This window comes from Ursus americanus, chromosome 4 (genome assembly GCF_024610735.1).
Source record: "Ursus americanus isolate L20-20 chromosome 4, mUrsAme1.1.p, whole genome shotgun sequence".
Taxonomy (NCBI): Eukaryota; Metazoa; Chordata; class Mammalia; order Carnivora; family Ursidae; genus Ursus; species Ursus americanus.
The window spans coordinates 18,057,760-18,070,623 of record NC_142130.1 but is presented as its reverse complement, the minus strand read 5'-3'; the positions used below and the strand labels follow the sequence as shown (position 1 = coordinate 18,070,623).

The 12,864-nt window shown below is 39.0% G+C and overlaps 1 long non-coding RNA gene across 1 annotated transcript in view; it reads left to right on the top strand.

The window, feature by feature from the left end:
- LOC123786421 (uncharacterized) overlaps window positions 1–12,864 on the top strand; it is a 139,850-nt gene that overhangs the window by 369 nt on the left and 126,617 nt on the right. The window contains exon 2 of the long non-coding RNA XR_006777963.2: window positions 1,853–1,944. This is a non-coding gene — a long non-coding RNA (uncharacterized LOC123786421). The remainder of the gene's footprint in view (window positions 1–1,852; window positions 1,945–12,864) is intronic.

Below are 12,864 nucleotides of genomic sequence, written 5' to 3'. Positions count from 1 at the left end.
GTGTTCTCCATCCATACTCCATTCACTGTAGTGATTTTTAGAGTTAGCTTAAAATCAGAATGGCTTTAATATCTAGACATATGCATATATGCATTCTTTGTTATTTCTGTAGTTTATTTAAGTGGCTTCTAAAAACTAGTGCGCATAAGATTTACAGCGTAGTGTTGTGTACATTAAAGTCAGTGTACTGTATGTATGGATAAGTCAAGTGATTTACAAAGGTAATTGTGATTTAGGCTTTCTCCCCCTTAGTTACTTACTTGAGAACCTAACTGCTTTAACTCGTTATACTCTGATTTTAGAGATTGAGGAAACAGGCCCGAGAGTCTCAATAACTAGCTCAATGTCACCCACCTGGTAAAAGGTTAGAGTTAGGATTCCAACCTCGGTCTTAATAGATCTTCAGAGACACATTGCTGGAAAGAGTGTATTTATCATATAAAAGGCCTAACTTCTCTGATTTGAGATAACATGACTTTCTTTTATTTCACTACATTAAAATCTGTACCACTTAAATATGTATAGTTTAGTACAGTCCTCTCGAACAAAAATAAAGGGTAGCAGTTATTCTGCCTCCTCTCCAGCTATGTGTTTTCACACGTCTCATCACCTATAGAAAACCCAGTCCAGAATATAGTGTAATGCATCCACACTATTTTGTGAAAAATCCAGACAGTTTACTGAGACTTAAGAAGATGCAACAAAGAAGGATGCAAGTTTAAAAGATAATACATTTCAAGCCACTATGGGCACAGCAGGAAAGTTTACTCAGTGGTACCGACTGATTCGTGTTAAGCTATAGCTCTAGAGAATGGCTATTAGGAAAGAGGGTGTTGTCACTGAAAGCCAACTCACAAAAATGAACTATATAGACATTCTGGTAAGTTATATGATTTTAGTTAGAGTTGATCCGTAATTAAGGATCTAATTATCTCTGGACGGACTGAGAAGCCCAGTATCTGAGAACCAGACCCCAGATAGTTGCACTTTGTCTGAGAAGGCCAACTTGTGAAGCCGTTCCTGAGTAGAACATGCCTTCATCACTCCAGGATCTGTCTGTTGTTTTTCCTAATTTTAACACCAGAGTATACTCCAACCACCCCATGTCTTGAATATCTAAAATTGCTGTGGTGTGACCATGGACATAGGAGAAAGTAGCTGCTTTTAGAGGGTAAGCAGTGTTCATCAAGAGTGAGATTTATCAAATGCTTGCTGCATACATAGTAGTGATGGAGGAAAAAACCCCACAAACTTCAAGCGGGTGTAACCAAAACTCAGGCTGGGTCCTATCTTTGGTTGGTGCTGGCCATAAATGTTGGTAGTCGCTGTAGTTAGGGGCCAGAGGCAACCTTATTTTTCACTTTCCAAATACTTCTCCCACAGCATGAGATTAGGCCTTTTACAGTTACAGATGGGTTTGAATTAACTTTCTGTTGGGATAGATACCTTTGATTTTGGAGGGGACTGAGCACTGGATTGTTGACGTAGGACTGGAGGAAGTGAGGAGAGGAAGTGAGGGGTATTAGTTTTGCATTTCATTTTGGAGAAACTAGGCCCACATACAGGATTTCTCAAGGTGGACATAGACAGAAAACACTTTTTTTTTCACTTCTTGCTGTAATTATTTTGTTTACTGGTGTGACCTTTAAAAGAATCTTTTAAAAATCTTTTTCGAGAAGTTTTCCAGATTAAGCAGTATGAATAATCAAGTGACTATATGGGAAGAAAAGAGGGTAGGGCATTCAAGACAGTCATATCTTTGGTGTCTGGATCTGGGGCCTATTTTTATTGTGATATTAAATTCCATTTTTAAATAAACACATTTATACATCTTTTAACAAACACCCTCTAGGCCATGGAGATATAAAGATGAAAAAAACTCCTGATTCTTGAGTGATACACAGTCCAATAGAGGATTAGACATAAGAAGAAATGGGGCACATGGTAAGTACTATTGTTGTGGACACTATTAGGTGTCTGCTTAGATCCCTTATTTTTCCTGGGGGATGAGGTGGTGGGAGTTGATGGGGGTAAGAGAGGAAAGGGGGAGGCAAGTATGTGCTTTCCAGGAGGAGGGAGCAATATAATCAAAGCAGAGATGTGAAAAAATGAGATGTGTTCTGGAGACGGCAAGTGTGAAATTGAGGTAGGTAAGGATATTAGTTATGGACATTTTAGTTATGTGTATCATTTCAGGTAGGCTATATATTGGTGGGAAGAGACCCCCGTTTCCTCTTTGTGAGAATGCACACACACACACACACACACACACACACACACACACACACACAGATTAAATGCTTGACTTATTTAGCAAAGAACATAAAAACTTAGCCAGAGCAAGGTAGCCACAAAAAGCAAAGGCAAAAGCAGCTTATCTCAAAGTAGCTTTTCTTGGATCCCCCCAAGTTTCCCAAAATAGCATACAGAGCTGCTAGTGACACGATATGCAAAAGATGAAGTCTGTCTGGATCTCAGAAACTTCTATATTGCTACATGGGAAGGACTCACACAAATAATCTCTGACTATATATGAAATCTGTAGACAGGTTTTTTGTAGTTCTTGATTCTGATATAAATAATCTTAAAAAGCCTCATCCTTGCCTGGATTTAAGGATGAGATGTTTGTATTAAGGAAGTGTGGGTAGACCCAGATAAGACCATAAGGGTATGTTAATACTCTCCCTTTAATTTTTCAGCAATTCTTTTCCCAATTTTTTTCTTTAAAAAGTCCTTTTTTTTTTTATTATTATTACTTAAGCCAGCTTGAGTAAATTTATGGTTTGGAATGAGAGGAATCTTGACTGTACTAGGAAGCCACCAACTAGTAGCTTCTGCTGTTCCTACTCTGCCATTTAAAAAAATAAAAAACAGATATGGAAAGGTTAAGAATTTGTTCAAAAACTAACTTTAGAATCCACATTATCTTACTGAATATCTAGTACTCTTTCTACCGTGCCATACCATCTAGAGGGTCAGCTGAAACCATGCTCTTTAAGAATATAGTTTGTAAATATATATTATGGAACGTATTTTATTTTAAAAATATCTATTATTATGTTAACTTCTAAAGATAGCCTTGAACCTTTTTTTTCCCTATAATGGGGCCACTTGGTTTCATTCATAAGCCCATGATGCAAGAGGCAGCTTTGCTTCCACAGAAGGTAGTAGCTTTGTTCTATTCAGAGTTAAATTTGGAGTCACCCTGGGTTAACTCAGGGAAGAAGTGCAAAGTATGGCTAAATCAGCCCAAAAATTCGTCCTCATTATTAGAGAAATAATTCAGACTTCTTCTGATAAGGGTTCACTCATCCAGTAGTCTTTGTTTGAAAGGATTATACCACCTTCTCTTATTATTTTTCATATCACAGATTAACACATCTCTTTAAGAAAAAGATTGTCAAATATTTATCCACATGAGGGTGCTGTAAGATCATTGTGGGTATCAAGTTTTCCATCTTTTACCAGAAAACCTACTGCCAATTAAACAAGGATTCAGGGATTGGGAATTGCGATCTACAGTGTAGAGTCATTTTAAGATAGTTGTGTCTCTAACACCTTCTCCATATTTTAGTTATTGGTAAATGTTTTAATGAGGATATTATTTTAATATAAGTTAGTTCATAGCTCATGGTCTAGGATCGATTAGCTCAGTAATTTTGAATTTTTCCAAGAGGAAAGATCACTAATTTTAGTTACAATTTAGGCCGGTTAGCTCTGAACTGACCCAGGGGTGAACATTGTACAACTCCGGGGCAGGGGAGGGGGGTGTTGGGGTTGTTGCATTTACATCATAATCCATGTGTGCCGAATGTGGCACTCCCAGAGACGTGTAATGCTGGACCATACACAGTGGCCATCTGCAGTGCTATTCTCAGCCAGCCATTTTTTTTTTCCATGTTTGTCTTTGTTTACAAAAAAGACTTGGAATAGGATGAGGATATTTCAGAATAAATCCATCATGATCGTTGGGGGGAAAAACAGAAAGACGTGTGCAATACATGGAGTAGGTCAATGTGCTTATCTTCAGGTACTTTGTCAGGACTGCTTATAAAGATACCAACGCACACATTTCTTAGATTCTCATTTTGTGGAAGTTTCTCAGAATACTGTGCCAACAGGGAACATGTCAGGATTATAGCCAGGAACAATTGAAAGTTCGATGGTAGGGGGCGCCTGGGTGGCACAGCGGTTAAAGCGTCTGCCTTCGGCTCAGGGCGTGATCCCGGTGTTCCGGGTTCGAGCCCCACGTCAGGCTCCTCCTCTATGAGCCTGCTTCTTCCTCTCCCACTCCCCCTGCTTGTGTTCCCTCTCTCGCTGGCTGTCTCTATCTCTGTCGAATAAATAAATAAAAAATCTTAAAAAAAAAAAAAAAAAAAAAAAGAAAGTTCGATGGTAAATAAACAGTATTCTTTGTCAATACGTTCTGGGTTGGTTTGATAACTCATTTTTAATGCAATTTGGACATTTCTTTGAAAAAGAGTAATTGATCACCTTTTAATTATTAAATAGTAACTTCTTTTATTTTATTGATGGCAGCACCAAAGGAGAATTTCAGAGACTAGAAATGTATTATTGGTTTAGTATATTGGTCTCTCCTTAATGGAATCCTTTGGAAGATCAAGCACATCTGGGTAAAGATTAAACTTCGATCCTACCCACTTTAGATACAACATTTGATTTTTGGTAGATATAAAGGGTCTGATTTCCAAAACCAATTAATTGAGTGAATAAATGAATGAATGAATGAATTCAGCAAAATTTATTGAGGGTTGGGCACTGTTTCAGATTTTAGGGATATAATATTGAAAAAATACACCAAGAGTCCTGCCTTTAAGAGATCATATTCTGGTAGAGGGAGATGATGAGCAATAAACATAATAAATAAGTGAATGATATAGTATATTATAAGGTGACAAATCCTATAGAAAAAGAAAAAAATCTGGGAAAGAGGTACTGGAAATGCAGAGGGGTGGGTGTATTAGTTTTAAATGGAATGGTCAGGGCAGGTCTCCCTGAGAAGATGACATTTGAGCAAAGACTAGAAGGAGATGAAAAATTAGTCATTTAGCATTTGGGATAAAAGAGGTCCAGGCAAAGGGAACAGCCAGTACAAAGGTCCTAAGGCTGGAAGCTGTGTGGTGTATTGAAGAATAGCAAGGAAGACAGTGTGGTAGGAACATAGCAGGAAAGTGCGGGGTTCATAAGCTATGGGAGGAACTTGGCTTTTACTCTTGGTGGAGTGGACTTTCCTTCAGGGTTTTAAGCCAAAAGAAGCATTAAGTCTTCCATTATAAAAGGATCACTTTGGCTGCTGTATAGGTTGGAGTTAAATAAATAAGTATTGCTTATAATAGAAGGGAAAAACTTTTATAGGAGACTATCTCTTGTTTCTTAGGAAACATGATTTTATTTTAAAATATACTCATCATTGCCTAGAGTGAAAATACGAAGTTTCAATGGCTCTGAGAAGATTAAGAGCGTCAGTAACTATTACCATGAGATAGGGACTTATCATAGTGGAAAAAGTTTAGCCCAGGAGTCCCGGCTGTGTCTTGGGAGCAGATCATCTAATCTCCCAAGCCTCTTGCAACCTTTAAAGGTTGGGATTAGACACAATGAATTTTAAGATTTAACTCTTTACATTCTCTGTTTTATGATAAAAATAGTCCAAGTGCTAAAACTTCGTGTCTCTCTTTAAGCCACTGTTCATCTTTTTCTATGAAATTGTATGAAGTTTTTTTCCTATTGCATTGCATTGCTGGTAAGTGTGAGTTCCTACTGTGGATGGTCTGTTTAAATGAATGCGTTTCTCTAGTTCCAATTGGTTGTGGTTAGAAAAGAGACTAGCCACATTGAATCACTATATTGTACACCTGTTAACTATACTAGAATTAAAATAAAAATCAATAGATAGATTCATAGATAGATAGATAGATGTCGCAGAGAGAGTTTAGCTGGTCAGTCTCAGGGAGTCTCAGTGTGACAATTCCATGATGTAGTCTGTGTGTTTGGCATCCTGTTTTTCAAGAGTAGAAATTCAACACAGGCTTGGCAAACTGATAGACACTAACCAAACTAGCTAGACACTGATTTAAAAACCATATTGATGATGTTTTAATGGTGAAACATAGATGCTATGTGGACCAGAAACTCATATTGAATACCAATATATTCTCCCATGAGAAGCCTACTATAGTCAGTTTATTTGTGAGCATGGAATCAGAGTAAAAGTAGCCTGTTGGGTGATGTTGATGACTAATTCCATCAAACTGTAATCTGATGCATTTATTTCCCTCTATATGAGTATTTCCATTAAGGCTATCAGATACTCTGCTCACATAGGCACCCCATCCCTCCCTCTCTCCCTTCCTCCCTCTCTCTCTCTCTATTAGCAGTTATATTCTCTCTCTATATAACTGCTGCTTTTGAAGCAGTTTTCAGTGATTTTTTTTAACTTTCTTAAAATGGAAGCCCACTATATAAAACAGATAACAGTAGAACTACCTTTGTTGAAGCAGTGACAGAGAGATAATGGGAACTCAACCTATTAATCCCCTCTACCTGCACCCCTGCCATGCATGTACTAAATGATGGCTGGAGAGATACCTTTAAGGACTCTCTCAGACTTGTTAACAGATTACTTCTTCAGGTGGAGTTCAATATCATTGATTATGTTTCAGCTTACGTTAATAATCATTTTCTAGTCCTTCTTCTGTATGTCTATATAATGTATCACTCTGGAACTGAATATTTCTCGGGCTCTCCAGCCACACACCATCTTCTCCTTTGCTTGTAGCCACTTCCACAGATGATGATTCTTGTGCATTATGCTTGGTCCTTCCAGGTTTCACAGCTAATGTGATTTCCATGTTCAAGAGGGCTCTGTTCTTTGCCCTAATAAATTCACTGTGAAGCCCTTTATGATATGGTCTCTGCCTGTGTAACATACCTTATTTTCACCCTCTCTATAAATCATTAGGACTCAACCACATAGATTTTCTTTTTTTTTCTTTCAACCACATAGATTTTCTGATATTTTCCAAATAGTCCAATTTCCCCCCTGCTTTAGAGCTTCTGTTCTTGCTATTTTCTGAAATGCTCTTCCCTTACTTTTTTAAAATTTTCTTTTTATTTTCAGGTCTCAGCTCAAAGATAGCCTCTTCTCTCTCACAGCATTCCGTTTATTTCCATCATAACAGTTATCATAATTTATTTCCTTATTATCTGTATTCCCCACTAAGATCCGTGAAGGCAGGGCCTTATCTGTCTTGTTCATGCCTCTGTACTCAATAACTAGCACCAGCATGTATCAGGTACTAAATAAATACGTTTGAATGAATCAATGCAATATACAAATATGTATATATAGATACCAGACTCAGACTAAAGGATATGTCATAGTGTGTCATATATGTCTCTATATTTTTTCTTCTAGGTTGCGTTTGGTTTTTGTCTTTGTTAATCATTAATTTCACTCTAAGAATAGTTTTTCCGAGGTGTTCTGTGCACATAGGACAAATATCTGCATCCTTGTTGTATTAGTCAGGGGTCTCCAGAGAAACAGAACCAGGAGCATGTGTGTATATGTTTAGAAAGAGATTTATTTTAAGGAATTGGCTTTTGTAATTATGGAGGCTGGCAAGTCCAAAATCTGCAGGGTGGGTTGGTGGGCTGGAAACTGAGGAAGGCTGATGCTGCAGTTCAAACCTTTAGGCCATCAGGTGGGAGACCAAAGAAGAGCCATTGTTGCAGTTCAAGTCTGCAGGCTATCTGCTGGCCAAACTCTATCTGCTGGCTGAATTCTCTTTTGCTCAAGAGAGGTCAGTTTGTTGTTCTGTTCAGGCTTTCACCTGATCGGATGAGGCTCACCCACTTAATGGATGGCATTCTGCTTTAGTCAAAATCCATCAACTTGAATGTTAATCTTATCCTAAAATACACTCACTGAAACATCCAGAATAATGTTTGGCCACATGTCCAGGGACCATGGCCCTGGCAAACTGACACAAAATCAACCATCACTGTTGTGTTGTATTTCAATGCTTCATCTTAAGACAGTGAAATTTATTTGGAGTAATACAATCTCATGATGGTAAAGCAGCTGGAGACCGTATTATATGAAGAATAACTGAAAGAACTGGGAATGTTTAGAAATTCTCCACTGATCAATATATCAGGTTCTACTCTTGTTCATACCCAGTATCTTTCTGAGCTGAATCAATACTTCTTACTAATATCAGAATGGTAATGTGGATTATAAACATTTCACTGTCTTTTGGTTTGAAATTAATTTTAGTTAAGGGCCTTTATTTACAGAATTTATAAGCTTGTAATGCTTTTATATTGCTATTTGTAAGATCTAGAACTTAAGGAGATTTCTTACCCACTGCAGCGATTTCTACATGATAACTTCCATGTAGCACTGGATAAAAAATTATCTACCATTTTGCATGAGTCATTGACTTCGGTTGACTTCCTTTCTTGGGCTATAAAACATCACTCCTAATTGTAGCAGCCCAGGGTTTTGCTGTTAACCATTTCAAACCCATTTCTGTGGCTACATTTTAACTCTTTCCCCAGTAATAATAAAACCAAATACCATGATGTTAGGAAGGTTTTCTTGGTTTTGTTTTTGTTGTCATTTTTCTATGACACAGACTTTTTATTAGCTGGTGATCCAGAATTTATTGTATTCATTTTCATTGATATCATGGTGTCTAAAGTGAATATGAGAGTTGTAATTCATTCATTCACCTAATGTTTATTGAATATCTACAGGCTCCAAGCAGTTCCAGGTGCTGGGAATTCAGTGATGAACAAGTCATAGAAACATTCTAATTGAAAAAAAGATAGCATGAATGGTTATTGCTGATGACCCTTAATTCTGTATCTGTGGACTTAGATATGGAAGAAAAGTGGATTATTTTTATAGCTTTTATCAGTTTCACAGTGTAAAGGAACTAATATCTTTGTTACAATTTGAAGATTTAGAGGAGAATAAAATTCACAATAGTATAGTAGAATTTCACAGTAACAAATACCATTGCTTTGATTATCTCTGTATAATTAAAATATTTCCAAGACTTTGCCATTGGCCCTTACTTCTCGCCAAATTAAGGATAACACATTTCCTGAACTATGTAACGAAAGAGTTTCTGTAAGACCCTTGAAATTAGTGGTATAAGAACTGAGTCAGTGAAATTTTTTACCATTTACTGCAATTTATTTTATGGAATATTCTGAATTAACATAATCCCCCCTCCCAGTGTTCATGAAGAGAGTAGAATTGTGAGCAAGTTTTTAGGAAAGATTGTATTAAAAATGATTAAACAAAAATATATTTTATACAAAATATACTGAATGGAGTGATATCGTATTGCTGCTGAAATTCTCTGGGCAATCTCAGTATTTATAAACCTATTTACCTATTTGTCTTTTTCAAACATTGACACCTTAGCTCTTCTCAGAACTCTGAGACTTTTTGACATGCTTTTCTATTTAGGTTGAATACTCTCTCTAATTTTTCCTAAAACTATCGTAAGTGTTCATTTCAGTTTCTCCTAAGATTCATGCTAGGCCCGTGTTCACCTAGGGCATGTGACACATCTCTAGGGCTAGCTTTACCACATCATATCTCAAGTCTTGGAAGGAACCAGGAAAATCCTCTTAGATCTTCCTCACTTGAGCCTTTATTTTCTATCTTCTAGTGCATTATGTTTTATTTTCCCCAAGTCATGCAATAAGGAAACACCAGCTCCCTAATCTGTCATTGACTGCAGGCTCCCATGTTATTAAAGTCTGAGACTCTCAGTTTTATTAGAAAGGAGGAGAACTTAATCCATCCTTTTTTCTCCAGGAAGTTGTTTTTCCTTTGTTCTAGGAAGTCACTTTTACTTCTCATCTTCTTTCTCCCTTGCAGTAAGTTCTCTTTTGTCTCGTTTTGTGAATGAGTCTTCTAGTCCTGTTTTCTACATCAGATACCTGGATTATAGTCATTATAGTAGCAACAATATTAACTGTACAATGCAGTTTTTAAATCTATGGGAATTGGAGATAAGGTATGACAGTATGATTTATGAATTATTAGCTGATGATTTTTTTCCTGGCCCAAATGACTAAATGGTGATACTCTCCTCAGTCGAACACCTACATAGAAGGATACCCATTATTTTAGGGATTTCCAATAATATTACAAATTGGGACAATCAAAAGCCTTGACTTTTACTTGCAGCTATGTCTGACTGGTACCAGACTGACCCATTTCTTATAAACAACCAAAAAAAAAAAAATCCTGGACAAAATATATGAAATAACTGTTTTCAGACTATACAACAGGCAGAATAAGACCATAGTGTATGAGAGTAGGGAGTCAAGCTAGGTAAATCCTACAATTGCCCAGTTTTCTGGCTGGAAGCATTTACTGGACAGTGGTAGAGAGAGGTGGAACCAGAAAGAGCATGGCAGCCTCGCTGAGTGGAGGAGATAGATAGCTGAGTTTAGAGTCTTAAGCAGTTGGAATTTATGGGGCAGAGGGCCAAAGAGGAGGGAGCTAAGGGAAAGAACTCCGGAAATTTGCATAGACGTACCTTTGATTATTTGGTCGAATACTATATAGGGTGAGATCCCACAGGGCCAGAGAAGCAACAATTACAGGGAAGCTGTGAGCTGGGCAACCATCAGAGTTTCACAGGGTTGGAAGATGTTTGAATTCTGACCAACTAGGGTAGACAGGCCTGTTGACACTTAGAATTAAATAGAGATCCTAAGATGCTTATACTTTTAGTCCTGAGGGCTAAAACTAGTCATAAAGTCTGTTTTAGAGCCAACTTAACAAGGTTGAAAAAGAAGCTTCAACATGGTCAAGTTAATTTCCAAGTAAATTAATTGCTTGCCAGAATAAAACTCAACTCCCTTTAATGAAACACATAAAACTCATTCAACAGTAACATTCACTATGTCCAACATCCATCAAAAATTACTAGACATGCAAAGAAGCATGAAAATATGACCCATAGCTAGGTTAAAAAAAACTATCAGTAGAAACAGAAATGACAGAGATGATGGAATTAATAGACAAGGACTTTTAAAGTAGCTATTATAAATATGCTCAAAGATTTAGAGTGGGAATGGAAGGAGAAGCAAGGAAAGAGCTTTAGCATTTTTTATGTACATTTCTGCCTCGGAATGAATTTTGGAGCAAGCATAGGAAGAGAGAGGCGGTAATTCCCTTCTTCTTGTCTTCGTCTGATGAAGGTGATTCTCTGTGAATCACCCTTCTCTTTGGGACTCTGGTAGGCTTGCTGAGGTTCACCACACCCTAGCAATTGGAGAGTAATGTTATGGCACAGAAAGTGCCTGCTGAGAACCTAGGTCTAAGAGTTATAGAAAAAGCAGTGAGCAGTTCTCTGTCGACAAAAGAGAAAGGTGAGAAAGAAAGACTCAGCAGACTTTCAGGAGGTTTACCAGTCTCTCAGCCAGGGTGAGAAGATCCCTCTGGAAGATGGAGAGAGATCAAAAGAGGGTGCTGTCACATCTCAATAGATTATTAATATAGTGGGGAAACATGATCTCCAAGGATACCAGCTTCAAAAATGAGGCCAGTTAAAACCCAAAGTGGACAACCCTTCCACCTGGATGTCATAGTGGCATTATTTAAGTCCCCCAGCCCAACACCAACCAGGGAGGAGAAAGAGGACAAAGGGAAAGCAATCTTAAATAGTACAGTAGTTCTCTCCCCCCATCCATGGTTTTACTTACTGTAGTTTCTGCTACGGTCAACCGCAGTCAGAAATCAGTTGATCCCCCTCCTGATGTATGGTCAGAAGGTCAATAGTAGCTTAATGCTAAGTCACAGTATCTGCATCATTCATCTCATCATGTAGACTTTTTAAATCTGTTAACATCTCGAGATTTGGAGTTAAGATGGCGGAGGAGTAGGAGACCCCTTTTTCATCGGGTCCCCTGAGTCAAGTTGGATAGGTACCAGACCAGCCTGAACATCCATGGAATCAGCATGAGACGCAGGAAGATACATCTGGATCTCTACAAATGAACATCTCCAGTGCTTAGTATTGAGGTACGAAGCGGGGAGCCGTGAAACTGTGCACAGATATCGGAAGATAAATGGAAGGGGGAGGGAGCCACCGCGTTCGGGTGCTGGGAAGTGGTAGCCACCTGCACGGGGGAGCGGGCGGACTCACGGACAGCACTGCGAGACAGCAGACTGAGACCGTGAGCCGGGGAATGCACGCCACGAGACTGAAACGGAGCTCCGGTGTGCTCACTGGAACCAGACTGAGACTGGGAGCTCCGGGAGTGCGCAGGGGTGGCTGGTGGCTGACAGCTGGCGGTGTTAGAAATACAAAGGATAGAGACGCGCCAGCCCTGGAAGTGAGGGCTGGGACACCGGGGCGCACATCCTGGGACACAGCAGGGTTGAGCAACACCAACAGAAGCAGAGTTAAAGTGGCCAGAACATCAGTGGAGAACGGTCCGTGATCCCTCTGTTCTAAGACAGAGGCTGAGATTCGGCCACAGCTGCTCTGACTCTCAGAAGAGGCACAGCAAACCGCCAGGGAAAGCCGCCAGAGAACAAAAGCCTGGAGATACCGGCTCACAGTGTGCCCATCCCCATCCCCCCCTTGCAGGGGAAACGGAGACTCTACCCAAACAGGGTTGCCTGAGTATCAGCGTGGCAGGCCCCTCCCCCAGAAGGCAGGCTGAAAAATCAAGAAGCCCACATCCCCAAGATCCCTATAAAACAAGGGTGCACGGCTTGGGTCCCGGTCAATAATTTGGGCTCGGGACAACCCCGTAACCTCTCCTCATCAGAATGACGAGAAGGAGAAATTCCCCCCAGCA